Raw genomic sequence first — 13,694 nt, forward strand, 5'->3', positions numbered from 1 at the left:
ACCGAGGGACGACTCTAGTAGTACCAACTGTACTGCACTGACTCGTTACCCATTAAAGGACATCTGTATTGTTTTCAGTATTGGCAAATTTGAATAAAACTGCTACAAACATTTGTGAACAGGCTTTTGCGTGAACTTAATTTTCATTTCTTTGAGATAAATTCCCGAGATAACAATGATTGGGTGATACAGTAACTGCATTTTAGTTGTAAAAGACATTGTCCAGCTAATTTCTACAGTGGCTGTACCACTTTACAGCCCTTCCAGAAATATAGGAAAATCTAGTTTCTCTTCATCCAAATGCATCCAGCATTTAGTGGTATTACTATTTTTAATTTCAGTCATTCTGATAGGTGTGTAGTGATATCTCATTGTGGGTTTAATTTGTATGCATCTAAGGGCTGATGATGTTGTATGTCTCTTCATGTGCTTATTTACCATCTGTGTATCCTCTTCTGTGAAATGTCTGTTCATGAATGCTGCCCATTTTCTAACTGGACTGACGTTTTTCTTCTACTGTTGAGTACTGAGAGTTACTTATACATTTTACATACAACAACTTCGTTGAATATGTGGTTTGCACATATTTTCTCCTGGTCTGTAGCTCATCTTTTCATCCTCTAAAGAGGGTCTTTGGCAGAGTAAAGGTTTTAAATTTTGTTGTGGTACAGTTTATCATTTTTTTCCTTTTATGGTTCATGCTTTTGGTGTCAAGTCTGAGAACTTTTCATCTACCCCTAGGTCTCAAAGATTTCTCATTTTTTTTCTAAAAGTTTTATGGTTTTATGTTTTACATTTAAGGCCATGATACATTTTGAGTTAATTTCTGTATAAGGCATGAAGTTTAGATCAATGTTCATTTTATTTTTGCCTGTGAATGTCAGTTGCTCCAACACCATTTATTGAAAAGGGCATCCTCTTTTATTAAATTCCTTTTGCACCTTGTCAAAACTCAGTTGGGCATATTTGTGTGGACCTATTTCTAAGTTCTCTGTTCTGTTTCATTGGTCCATGTGTCTAGAAACCACCAAAACCACACTATCTTGATTACTGCAGCTGTATAGTAAGCCTTACCATCAGGTAGAGTGATTCCTCCCAATTATTTTGTTTTTTCAAAATTGTTTTAGGGCTTCCTGGCGGCTCAGTGGTTGAGAGTCTGCCTGCCAATGCAGGGGACACGGGTTCGAGCCCTGGTCTGGGAAGATCCCACATGCCGCGGAGCAAATGGGGCCGTGAGCCACAACTACTGAGCCTGCGCGTCTGGAGCCTGTGCTCCGCAACGAGAGGCCGCGATAGTGAGAGGCCCGCGCACCGCGATGAAGAGTGGCCCCCGCTTGCCGCAACTAGAGAAAGTCCTCGCACAAAAACGAAGACTCAACACAGCCAAAAAAAAAAAAAAAAAAAAAAAAAAAAAAAAATCAGGTACTTATTAAAAAAAAAAAAATTGTTTTAGCTATTCTAGGTCCTTTCCTTTCCATGTAAATTTTAGAATAATCTTGTGTATGTTTACAAAACACCTTGCTGGGAATTTGATAGGAATTGTATTAAACCTATAGATCCATTTGGAGAAAACTGACATCTTTACCATGTTGACTCTTCCAATCCACAAATAGAGTATCTCTCTCCATTTACTTAGGTCTTTGATTTTTATCATTTGCATTTTGTAATTTTTCAGCATACAAATCCTATACCTGTTTTGTTGGATTTATACCTAAATATTCAATTTTCTTTGGAGCAATTATATATGGCATTGTGTTTTTTAATTTTGGTTTCCACATGCTTGTTGTTTGTAAATAAAAATGCAATTGATTTTTGTGTGTCCTCCTTGTAACCTGCAACCTTGTCAAACTCAATTATTCTAGGAATTTTTTTAAACTTCCTTTGTATTGTCTATATAGACAATCATGTCACCTGCAGATAGGAATGATTTTATTTTTTCCATTCCAATGTCTATGTATTTCATTTCTTTTTCAAGATTTAATTTTAAAGTTCTACAATTGTCTCCAGTTATAAGATAAATAAATACTAAGGGTGTAATGTACAACATGATAAATATAATTAATACTGCTGTCTGTGATGAGAATAAATCCTAAGAGTTCTCATCACAAGACAAAAAAATTTTCTATTTCTTTAATTTTGTACCTATATGAGATTATGGATGTTCACTAAACTTATTGTGATAATCATTTCATGAGGTATATAACTCAAATCATTATGCTATACATCTTAAACTTATACAGTGCTGTATGTCAATTATGTCTCAATAAAATTGGGAGAAAAAAAAAAAGAGAGAGCCAGAGGTACTGCTAAACATTCTACAATTCATAGAGCAGTTCCCGCCCCACTCCAGCAAGGAAGTATCCAGTCTAAACTGTTATTAGTGGAGGATGAAAAATCCTGATTTAACCTCTAAAAATCATCAATATGACAGGGTATATATGAGAACTCTTGGTACTTTCTGCTCAGTTTTGCTGTGAACTTAAAACTGCTCTAAAATATAACATTTATTAATTAAAAAAAATAAGTTCTATAATTGTGACTGGGCATAGGTGAACTTGTTTGAAGAATCATTGGATGAAACTCCTGTTTTTTTTTTTTTAATAAATTTATTTACTTATTTATTTTTTGGCTGTGTTGGGTCTTCGTTTCTGTGCGAGGGCTTTCTCTAGTTGCGGCGAGCGGGGGGCCACTCTTCATCGCGGTGTGCGGGCCTCTCACTATCGCGGCCTCTCTTGTTGCGGAGCACAGGCTCCAGACGCGCAGGCTCAGTAGTTGTGGCTCACGGGCCCAGTTGCTCCGCGGCACGTGGGATCTTCCCAGACCAGGGCTCGAACCCGTGTCCCCTGAATTGGCAGGCGGACTCTCAACCACTGCACCACCAGGGAAGCCCGAAACTCCTGTTTTTAAATGGACACATTTATATCCTATATCAGGTACTGAAATTGGTAAGACCTACAGTTCTGAAGCATTTAAATTTAGTGAAACATTCAAAAGTATCAGAGACAATTTATTTAACCAATTTTGTCTTGGAGAAATATTTGTTGAAGACAGGTACTGGATAGAGGTAAAAATAATAGAGTACATTTTAAAATATTTGGGTTGGTATTTATGCATTTTAATTTCAAAAAATAAAATTTAGAATATCCTACATTTAGCAGGTGTGCTCTGACTTTACCTGGTACTTCAGCACCTATAAAAAGTTTATTTTCACAATTAAGACTATTATGACCAACAGAAGAGTCAATTGACCTATCCATTCCAAGTTTATTTTCATAATATGCAACTTTGGGTTGCAAGCTAACTATTGGAAATAATATCATATTGAAATAAATAAAAATTTCAGAAAAATACAGTGACAGAAAATGGTTAAGAAGTTGGTTAATAACTGAATATATACCAATGACAATGATTCTCCTTGTTATTTTAAAATGTTTAATTGTCAATATAAAGTTTTATTCTGCTTTCACATAAGAGGATTTTTTTTTTAAGAAAAAATATCATTAAAAAATGTTTAAATAGAACCAGATTAGGGCTACCAAAGGTCAACATTGGTCAATACATGTTTCAAAAAGTTATAGAATTTTAACTATTTTTAACATGTCCTTTTACTCCAAAAATAGTGTCCTGGTTTGGATATTAAATTACAATGGTTATGTTCGGTATAACTTAACTGAACGCACAGATATAGTCAGCATTATGATATTCTAAGATAGAACTTCTGATATAGGTACAAGGATAAGGAATTATCTGGTAAGAGGCCCCTAGAACACTAAAAGTGGGATGGATAACCAGAGTAACCATAATTAGGGCAAAGTAGGGGGCACACCTAAGAGGGGGCAGGACTGGGGACGGTGCTCTTTGAAAGTTAAAAGCACCTCTGCACTTACATCAGAGAGAGGTATGCTATAGTAACACTATAACTCTGCCTGCTATGGAATATAGCATGCTTGTGGAGAATTGAAACACAAGATCGTAAATCCAAAGGGACTGGGAAACAAGCTTATTGGATTGGGTGAAGATGCTGGGCGTTCCATCAATTTGCTTCTGGGCTTCGATCTCTAATAGCAGCACTGTGTATGAACAACGTCCCCAGTGCAACACCAGTGAAGAAAAATCCGATGCCGCACCAGCTCCCAGGATGCCCCACGATTATCAGCAGGTGTATGTGAAGATATGGACCACAAGCATCAACCCGGAGTGTTCTTTGAGGATTTAATCTAAGACTCCTCTGCCCCTGTGTCCAGCCCAAGCAAAGACAGGAAAGATCCCACACTCACACTGAAGGTGCTAATTTAGAAAAAACAGAGGCAGGGCTGTTGAAACGAAGTAAAGAAACCTGTTTCCCTATTGTTATTCTAGTTGGTAGACTGGGGAGGTGCATTAGATTCCTAGGGCTGCTGTAACGAAACACCCCAAACTAGGTGGCTTAAAACAAGAGAAATATATCCTCTCACAGTTCTGGAGGCCAGAAGTCCAAAGTCAAGGTGCTGACAGGGCTGTGCTCTCTCTGAAGCCTCCGGGGGAGGAAGGTCCCTTTCTTGCCTCTTCCAGCTTCTGGAAGCCCCTGCCATTCCTTAGCTTGTAGCCAATCTCTGCCTCTGACTTTACATGGCTTTCCTCCCTCTGTGTCTCTTTTCTTCTTCTTGTAAGGACACCAGTCATATTGGATTAAGGGCCCACCCTGCTCCAGTATAACCTATTCTTAACTTACATCTTAGTTATATCTACAAAGACACTATTTCCAAATAAGGTCACATTCACAGGCATCAGTGGTTAGAACTTCAGCATAACTTTTGGGGACATAATTCAATCAAAATTTTTGACTGGAGGTTTAACAATTCCAGTCAAGATTCTTGAAGAAACTCCTTGTCAGTGAAGGAAAAATGTGTTATATTCAGGTTATGGGTACCTTTAGGAATCTTAGAGAAATGGGCATGTAAACTCAAGACAAAGAGAAATTTGAAATATCAAAAAAGTTCGGTGATTTGTGCTAGCCAGAAAAATTGCAGTAAATGATATCTTCAGATTTCTTAGAGAACACTTCCATAAAATAGAGTTTCTTATTTTGAGAAGCGATTTTGATTTATATGATTACTGTCAGGAATGGATATGATCAAAGCCCAGTTAAGATAAAATGACACTATGTACTCACATATGTCATTTGCAATGCTTAATTCTATTACTGACCCCAAAGAAAATTTAAATGCAAGCCCAGTCATATCTGGTCTATACTGGTCTTCAGGAATTTTCCCTAGCAAACATGAAGTAGTTCACATAAATATGCTGACATCTTTCAACAGCTGGAAAGACTCACTCTGGATGTTAACACAGCAGGGAACAATCGGAACTGGGAGAAGAGTAAGTGATTGACATGCTGACACACGGCGGTAAGAATTGCAGTGGGGAACAATTACATTGCTTAAAGAACACTTCACAATTGGATAGGAAGAGAATTATGTCAGCGCTGAAAGATTTCACAGCTGTACTCCAAAACAAACCTGGAAATGCACATTATAGGTACAGGAAACAGAAGAGCCTATTATTTTGTCTTCTTTTAGATAAGCGGTAAAGTGCTGGGAGGTGGCAGAAAAGATAATTCTAAAGGGCTAAATTGCTAAATTCCTGTCAGTACCTGGGTCCTGCTAGCTGTCATTTCCAAATGTAGGACTACCTATCCAAAAAAACAAGGTTAGGCTTTGTGTAGAATGTTAGAATGAACCCAGTCTGAGAATTCTTTCCCTACACCCAGAACAATTATTTTACTGTATTGATTTAAGGCTCAGAAAGTTTCAATTTGTAGTAAGACTTTTGGCATATGACTGAAGGAACAATAAAAAAAAATCTGACATTGGAACACTCGGTGCGCAAAACAAATTTAATCCCTTGATTTAAGAGCGCTCCTAGGGTAAGTAATGGTGGTAAGCAGAACAGAGTAACCTAACGTACTACTTCACTTCTCTCCCCTGCATTTAGACGGAGCATAAGGTGCAAGCACATCTTGTTTGGGTTCTTAAGCTCTGGTTCAACTTCCTGACCAACCTTCCCACACCCTGCTGTGTGATACTGCGCTGGGAACGCTGCAAATCGCATTTCTCCTTTGCCAGCTGGTTCTTTCTTAGGTTCTGCCACTAGGGGGCACTAGAGGGAGACCGGAAGGCTGGCACTGTGCCAGGGGCTTGTTCAATATTTTGGGTCTGGTTCCTATGACTGTCATTCCAGCCACTGTTGTTCATCCCAACCGGCAGTCCTTGGTTCCAGTTCTTTCTATACCCCCAGAACCAGCCTCGCCATAGTCTCTCGGAACTCCCTAGTATCTGTTAACCAATTCTTTATATTAAATTCTTTCTGTTAACAAACTGCTGCTGAGTCTCTTTTCCCGACTAGACCTTGACTGAAGGGCGTCTATATCTTAACACAATTTCGCTATATACTGTTTCCTTAACCATTGTATTTGATGTGTCTGTAGTGTAGCTATAGCTTACTGCCAAGTGTAGCTATAAAACTTTGATGTATGCATATGTGTATGGAGCTTACAGGCAACATCACGTGAGCTACTTAGCCTGTGCCTCAGACCCCTCACAGTAAATAATGCTCTAGAGTGCTCAAATTCTGCCTGACCTGAAAAATTCGTCATTAGCTGAATCATTACATTATTACATTCCCTGCATTGATGGCACAGCAACTTTAGATCATGGTTTTGAAGAACGTTTAGACTATCTTCGATTACTTGGGTATCCATTCCAAAGCTTAATGAATTACTATCTTGGGATAGCTGAAGTTAAATATTTGAGACACAGGGGAAATGGACACATTAATCTGTACTGGAGAAAAGCCTCCAAGATAAAAGAAAATGCACTTTATTAACCAACAACCAGGGCGGATCGTTCCTTGGAGGAGCATGGTGCTGTGGGAGATTTGCTCTTCATTTTGCTGCAGCCAGACCGTTCTGTGATTTAACCCAGAAAGGAAAACCAGATACTCACAATATAGGAAGTTTTGAACCAAGAACATCTTAGGAGCCTCTTGTAATGGCTGTAAGATGCAGATTTAACAGCAGTACTTTTTCACATGCATAAATGTGAAATAGCCAGTGATCCCTCTGGGTAGAAAGTTTTTACTCACAGAAGGAACTCATGCTATCTCTGAGAGCTTTAATAAAAACAAACTTATAAACTTGGACAATAAATCACAAACAAACTTTGATGGAGTACATATGACAACCATGAACAGATTCTTAGAGATTGCATGGCTTCCAAATTGAAGAGGCAACAGTCCTGAAAAAAGCAGTGGGAACCCAGATGTTAAGGAGGTCTTATACACAAAGCAGATGCTGCACTCAAAAAATTTCATGTTTAAAAAAGAAAAAGGGTAATTGTGGCCATCAGCTGTGAGAATTTCATGTTGTTTGAAGCAGTAGGTTTCGTGCCATTAGTGTTCCAAAGGAGTTCAAGTGCACAGAAAGGTTTGTCTACAGCAACCTGAAACCACTGGGTATTTTACCCCAAACCTAGAGATGCATGTAGGGGTACCAGACTTTGCAGTACTTAAAGAAATATATCTACATAGTATAATTAATCCTTATTTCCTCCTCTTTGACTTCTGGCCCAATAATTTCTACTCAGCAACAATAGATGCATCCATGACCTTGGGCCCCATTTTCCACCATGGGACCCAGGCCACCTCTCTGATTAATATTTCCACGGTCAAGGGTAAGAGAGCAGGTGTGACTAGCAAGGATTAAGCGAAAGGACTCCTGCACTCTTATAAACTCTCTTGATGCCGGACTCCCTTGCTCACCAAGGCTTTTCTAGATCACACCCATCATCACCTCACATACCAGAAACCTCCCTCGTCTTTCCATTCCCTCCTCTGTCTCCTCCACAGGGAGAACGGAAAATCGCTCCACACAATCCTATGTGTCCAATGCATACTTCACAGCCCTTGTTGCCAGCTTCCATGCATTACCGTCACCTGTATGCTTTGAAAGAAGCTCTCATCTTGCAAAAAGCTTAGAACCTGTCCTGGAATCTCTCCATCCTGCCAGGGAGACGTCCATAATCACTTCCATATCCTTGTTGATGACTTTTCCAGTATCCTGGCTTCCTGGTGCCCTGGCTCTTCAACGGCCCTCCTTGCTGCCACATTGCAGGCCATAATGACTTGGACATTGACAGGTTCCCTCTACACCTCCAAGACTGCAAACCCCGAGCTCCTCCTCTGACCCCCAATCCTTCTCCTTCTACTGAATCTCAACTCCAAACTGAGCCACTCCCGGCCTCTGATTTACCCTCACTGCAACTCAGCCCTTTCCAAAGTATCCTTCCAGCTGCAGGAGGTCCTTCCTCCTCTTGTACCTACCACTCACCTCCCTCAGCCATTTCACTTTTGACACCATGGCAATTCTCTCACCCTTTTAGAGATTTGGCCCCTCATTTGCCAAACCTGACCATCAAGGACAACCATCAACCTCTGGATACCTCCCTGGCTGGGGACCCCAACATCTAACGTTTCTGAGCATTACACATTCATCTTCTTTTAGCCTGAGGACCGCAATTTTAATGCTAGTGTCTGATCTTTTTAAACCCTCTGTCACGAGGCTCCAGCCATTATGTTGAGCTACAAATTTGCTTTGGGCACTTATGGTTGGCCTACTAACCTATTCCTTGCCCTTCTTTCCCCACACCTGCATCAACTGTCTTCAAGCCCAGAATCTCCCCACCCACATTTCCCTGCCCTCAATTCAACCCAACTCTGCAGACAGAGCTAGTTCAAATAAACTCAGATCTCTCCAAGGCAGTGGTTTTAAGTTTCCCAGTTAACAGCCTTAATTTCCTGGCCCTCCAACTTAGAGGTCTGTGAACTCCCCTTCACCCTCCTCCTTGTCTACAAGAAGAAGAGCCCTTCTTTCATGCCAACTTTGGTCCCAGGCTCCTCTTTAGAACACACATCCATGGCTTCCCTCTATCTCAGAACAATGTGACAAGGGCAGGGGCTACTCTGCTGTCCTCCACTCACTGACTTTACAGACAAATACAACATGGGTAATAATATGACTCCACACCTACGTGGCTATGGTCAGTGTGGGCCCCTTATGCACACATGTTATTTTACGATGACCAGAGAATGAAATCATCCCGCCTGCCCTACCCCACTCACCTTCTGGAAACAACCAGGAGAAGGAGGCTGCCCTCGGGAAGGGTCCTTCCTTGCCCTTCAGTGGCAGATCATCAGGAGCTACATTGTCACCTGGGGCTGAGATCACTTCCCCCCACGTCCCCCTCCCCTCCCCCGCCTCATCCTGTGCATCAAATGTTGGCAGGAAAGCAAGCTTCTACTGCCAGCCCCAGAAAGCATTAGAGGTCGTCACATGCTGTCTTGGTTCCTCTTAGCGTGTTGGCTGCCTGGTCTCCTCTTCTCATATCACAGGAGCTGCCCTGGAGCCTGGGTCCCTGGCAGGGACCTTGACCTCTGGACAACTCCTGACCCCTGAAAGTCATTGGATAGAGCGGGGCTTGGCAAACATTTTAGGCTTCGAGGACCAGAGGCAAAATAGAGGAAATTTTGTAGGAATTCACATAACAAGGAAAAATGACCACCTCACCCTGCCTTGTCTGCCTGGGGTGGGCCATCGTGTAGGTGGGCGTGCTCTGTGCCCGGTTGTCATCCACTGGAGACCTTCTCAGGAGGAGACACACAGGTCCAAGCGGGAGGGGCCTGGTGGTTCTGGTGGGAGGGGCTCTGGGTGTCACTGGGCAGAGAGTGGAATTGACCACAGCAGCTGCCCGGTTCCACCCACCAGACCACATCGCCTTGGATTTACTTCTTAGAGCGAATTGCTGCCCACTTGTCCCCTTTCTTCATGTCACATGGGCAACACCAATGTCTAAGACCCTTGGCAGGAGGCCTGCATCTCTGGTGCCAGCCCCAGACCTCACCATGTGCCTTGGTTCTTCTCAGACCATAGGGGTTGGATGGCTACCACTCCCTACATCACCAGGACACATCAGGGCCTCAGCTCTGTGGCCCGGAGTCTAATTTCTGGGGCACCCACTGAAGCCTTTAAAGAATAGTTACTGCATTACTTGGCTTTTGTCACAGATATTATTTGACTGCCCAGGCCCCATTCCCAACTCCACCATCTCAGACCCTTGGCAGGGGGCCTGAGCCTGTGGTGAAAGCCTGGGAGCTGTAAGAAAGTGGTCCCCACATTGCCTTGGTTCTTTTTAGAATGGACTGGCTGCCTGACCCCCTGCTCACCCCACCTCCCTCACATCACAGAATCACACCAATGCCTAGGACTCTTGGCAAGGGACCCAGATGGCTGCTGCCAGCCCCCAAAGCCATTGGAGCATCACTGCAGTGTAAGTGGCTATTGAGCACTTGAAGGGAGCCTGGTTCAGATTGAGAAGGACTGTTAATTTACACACCAGCTTTCACAGCCTTAGTCCTAAAAGGAGAATGTAAAACACCTCATTAATATTGTTATATTGATTACATGTTGACAGGACAATATTTTGGATATACTGGGCTAAATAAAACATATTACAATTAATTTCCCCTGTTTCTTTTTGCTTTTTAAAATTCAGCCGCCAGACAATGTAAAACCCACATGTGCCTCATTCGGGCAAGGCTGCAGGAGAGGACCGTCCCTGTGTTGCCTTGATACTTTTCCCACATCGCCGTGGCCACACCTGGGGATTCCAGCTTGGCAGGGCTTCTGGTGCCAGCCCCACAGTGTCTGTGCTGCTAGGATCTAGATTGCCAGGTTTAGCAGATAAAAGCGCAGGATGCTCAGTTTAATTTGCATTTCAGATAAACACCAAATAATCTTTTATTATAAGTATGTTCTACGTCGTTCTTCGTTGCTTATCTCAAATTCAGATTTGGCATCTTGTATTCTATCTGTCAACTCTGAGTCGGGCTCCACATTTCCTCCATGTCCGTCTCCGGGCCACACAAATGACAGCCCTCAGCCAGGGGCCAGGACTGCTGGTGTCAGACACAAATGCCCTTACGAAGTAGTCACTGCATTGCCTCTGAAAATCTCAGAGTATCCTGGCTGCCCTGGCCCCAGTGCCCACAGGCCCCTGGGGCCACACCAGTACCTGGGACCCTTCGCATGGCCTGAGCCTCCAGGGCCTACCCCAGAAGCTATTAAAATGTTTTTGCGCTGCCTTGGTTTACTTAAAGTGTATTGTCTGGTTTGACAGACCTCACTTCGCTGGGTCAACACTAAAGCATTAGACGTTGGCAGTGGTAGTCAGTACACTGACTTGGTTCTTCTAGGAGAGCATGGCCTCCACTTTGTCCACATGCCCTGTGTCACCAGGGCCACTTGAATGTCTCAGCCCTGTGGTAAGGAGCCTGGACCACTGGTACCAGCGGCAGAAGCCACTGGACCCTGGTCTTGGCACGGCCTGTGTAGTTTTCAGTGTGTATTGTGGGTCAGACTTCACATCTCCCACCGCACAGTGGTGTGAGCCCATAAGCCATTGAAAAGTGGCCACCATCTTGCCCTGGTTCTCCTTATGGTGGACCGGCTTCTCTTCCTTTACACTGCTAGGTTCACAGTGATTTACACCCCCGACAGGTGGCCCAAGTCTCCCTGGATCTCCAGGTACGTGGTCCCTGCAGTGCCCTCCTTCACCCTTGGTGAGGATAGTGGGCCAAGGACCAGCCTGCAGAAGGGGCTGCCTACAGGCCTCTGCAGGCTCCCACTTGCTTCTGGCTGAACACTTCTTTTCTTCCCGCTCCTCACTTCTCTATCAGTAGACAGTGGACTGATTCCAGCCGGCTCCCCCATAGGACAGAGTCAGTGAAGACCTTCTGGGCTCCCAAGGTAGGTCCTGTGCCTGGCTGGCCATGATCGAATGCTGGTCAGTCTTTTAAGCCTTGGCATGCCCTGCTTCTTTGTTTTTATGTCTCACTCCTGGTTGTTGTTTCTGTTGCTTTGTTTTTCAGCCTCACTTCTAATTTCTCCTTTGAATAAGCAGTGTTTGGTGTTACATAAGAGAGGGCACGGGGAGCGCAGCTGTTCCAGGTAGGAGGTTAGAACACCTGTTTTGACCATAGTAGCTCTGCTGCTGAGGTCCTGTGCAAATCTGGAAAAGTTTAGCCTCAGTTTTCTTCCCTCAAGTGAGAGGGGGTGTCTGTTGGTGCCTTCGCAAGAATGAAAATGATGATTTGAGTTCTCCGGAGATGTTAGAATGTTATTTTATGTATTCTGCTGTATCCACTTTTTGCCTTATGGGTCTGTTGTAGAAACAAGGACAGCCCCCCAGGGACGCAGATGTGTGCTAGGAGGTAGAGGAAGCCCACCCACACATTTAAGACATCTTTAAAAATTCTGATGAATTGGGAGATTGGGATTGGCACATATACACTAATATGTAAAAAATGGATAACTAATAAGAACCTGCTCTATAAATAAAAAATTAAATTAAATTAAAAAATATTCTGTTTATAATTTCTTTTGGAATAGAAGTCCGAGTGGTGCCCTTCGCCTGACTTTCTCATACCTGGCACAGATTCCCACCTACCCTGATGCCTTTGTTTTCAACCCTGCTCTGAGTCTCCTTGTCCCAAATCTCAGCTGCGACCTAAAAATTTTTTCTGTTTACCATCAACACTGAAGCCAACACTTTCAAGCGGCGGGAACCCCTCAGGCTTGGCTGTAACCTTTAGCAGACCTTGGAAGTTCTGTTTTGGCCCGAAGAGTCTGGCCGCACCACCAGATTCCTTGAAAGCATTTAATAACGGTGTTTTGTATGTTATCACTGGGACTTGGTGCTGTGAACTCAAAAGATCAGGGCCTGCGGTGGAGAGAAGCTGGGTTTCAGGGGCAGGTAGGGAAGGGAGGGTTCTGACCTTCTTCGAGCTGACCCCTGGGTGCTATGCCCTAGCCCTCCACTCTCTGAGTTGCTGACAGCAGTCTGCCCTCATGAGCAGAGAGCCTTGCTCTCGGTACCTGTGGTCTAGTGGGAGCATCCCCCAAGAGTATTTCAGTTTTAATACGGGGAGAAATCTCATCCTTACACAGAATGAACCCGCACACCAGAACGCCTGGTGCTGTGGAAAATTGGGGTCATGGATGTAGGGTCATATGGTTGTTGTGCCAGCCCTGGGGGAAAGGGTCGTCAGGTAGAGGATGATGAGATTGCCAAGATGACAATGGGTGCTGGGTGCCGGCTGCCATAGTACTGATGTCTCATGGCCAGCCTGGGCTCCATAGCAAGGAGGTCTGGAGCTTTCCGAGATCCTCTGTTGGTAAAAGCTAGAACCAAGTATTCATCTGGGGCCACAGAGGATGTCAGCTGTCCTCTGTCCCTCCCCCCTTCCTTTTTTTCTCAGAGCCAAGTAGAATAGAACCAGCTTGAGAGGAGGAAGATGGACATCCAGGAGACTTCAGCTGGAGCCCCAGTGTGAGCTCCAGCAGCTCGGGTTTCCCTTTGGTCTCTAGAGTTCTGTGTTTCAGCGTGATGGACTGTCTCTCTCCAACCATGGGTCCTACAGCCCTGGAGCTTGAGTCTTTGAGTGCTGGACTAGTTGGAATACAGACATGAGAATTCCCCCCCTTGAGTAGCTCTCCTTTCTGGGAGGATTCTGAAATTGAATGTGTTCATCATTGGTAATGCAATTAATACCACTTGGCACAGATAGGGACCAGGGGATGCCAACACCAGATAAGTAAGCCT

At 43.6% G+C, this 13,694-nt stretch overlaps 1 long non-coding RNA gene across 1 annotated transcript in view; it reads right to left on the minus strand.

Moving 5' to 3' along the window:
- Positions 1-1,434: 1,434 nt before the first annotated feature.
- LOC309638334 overlaps positions 1,435-13,694 on the minus strand; it is a 102,815-nt gene continuing 90,555 nt past the window's right edge. Inside the window, exon 2 of the long non-coding RNA XR_014251083.1 lies at positions 1,435-2,689. This is a non-coding gene — a long non-coding RNA (uncharacterized lncRNA). The remainder of the gene's footprint in view (positions 2,690-13,694) is intronic.

The sequence above is a fragment of the Balaenoptera physalus genome, assembly GCF_965194825.1.
Source record: "Balaenoptera physalus genome assembly, chromosome: 11".
NCBI classification, from domain to species: domain Eukaryota; kingdom Metazoa; phylum Chordata; class Mammalia; order Artiodactyla; family Balaenopteridae; genus Balaenoptera; species Balaenoptera physalus.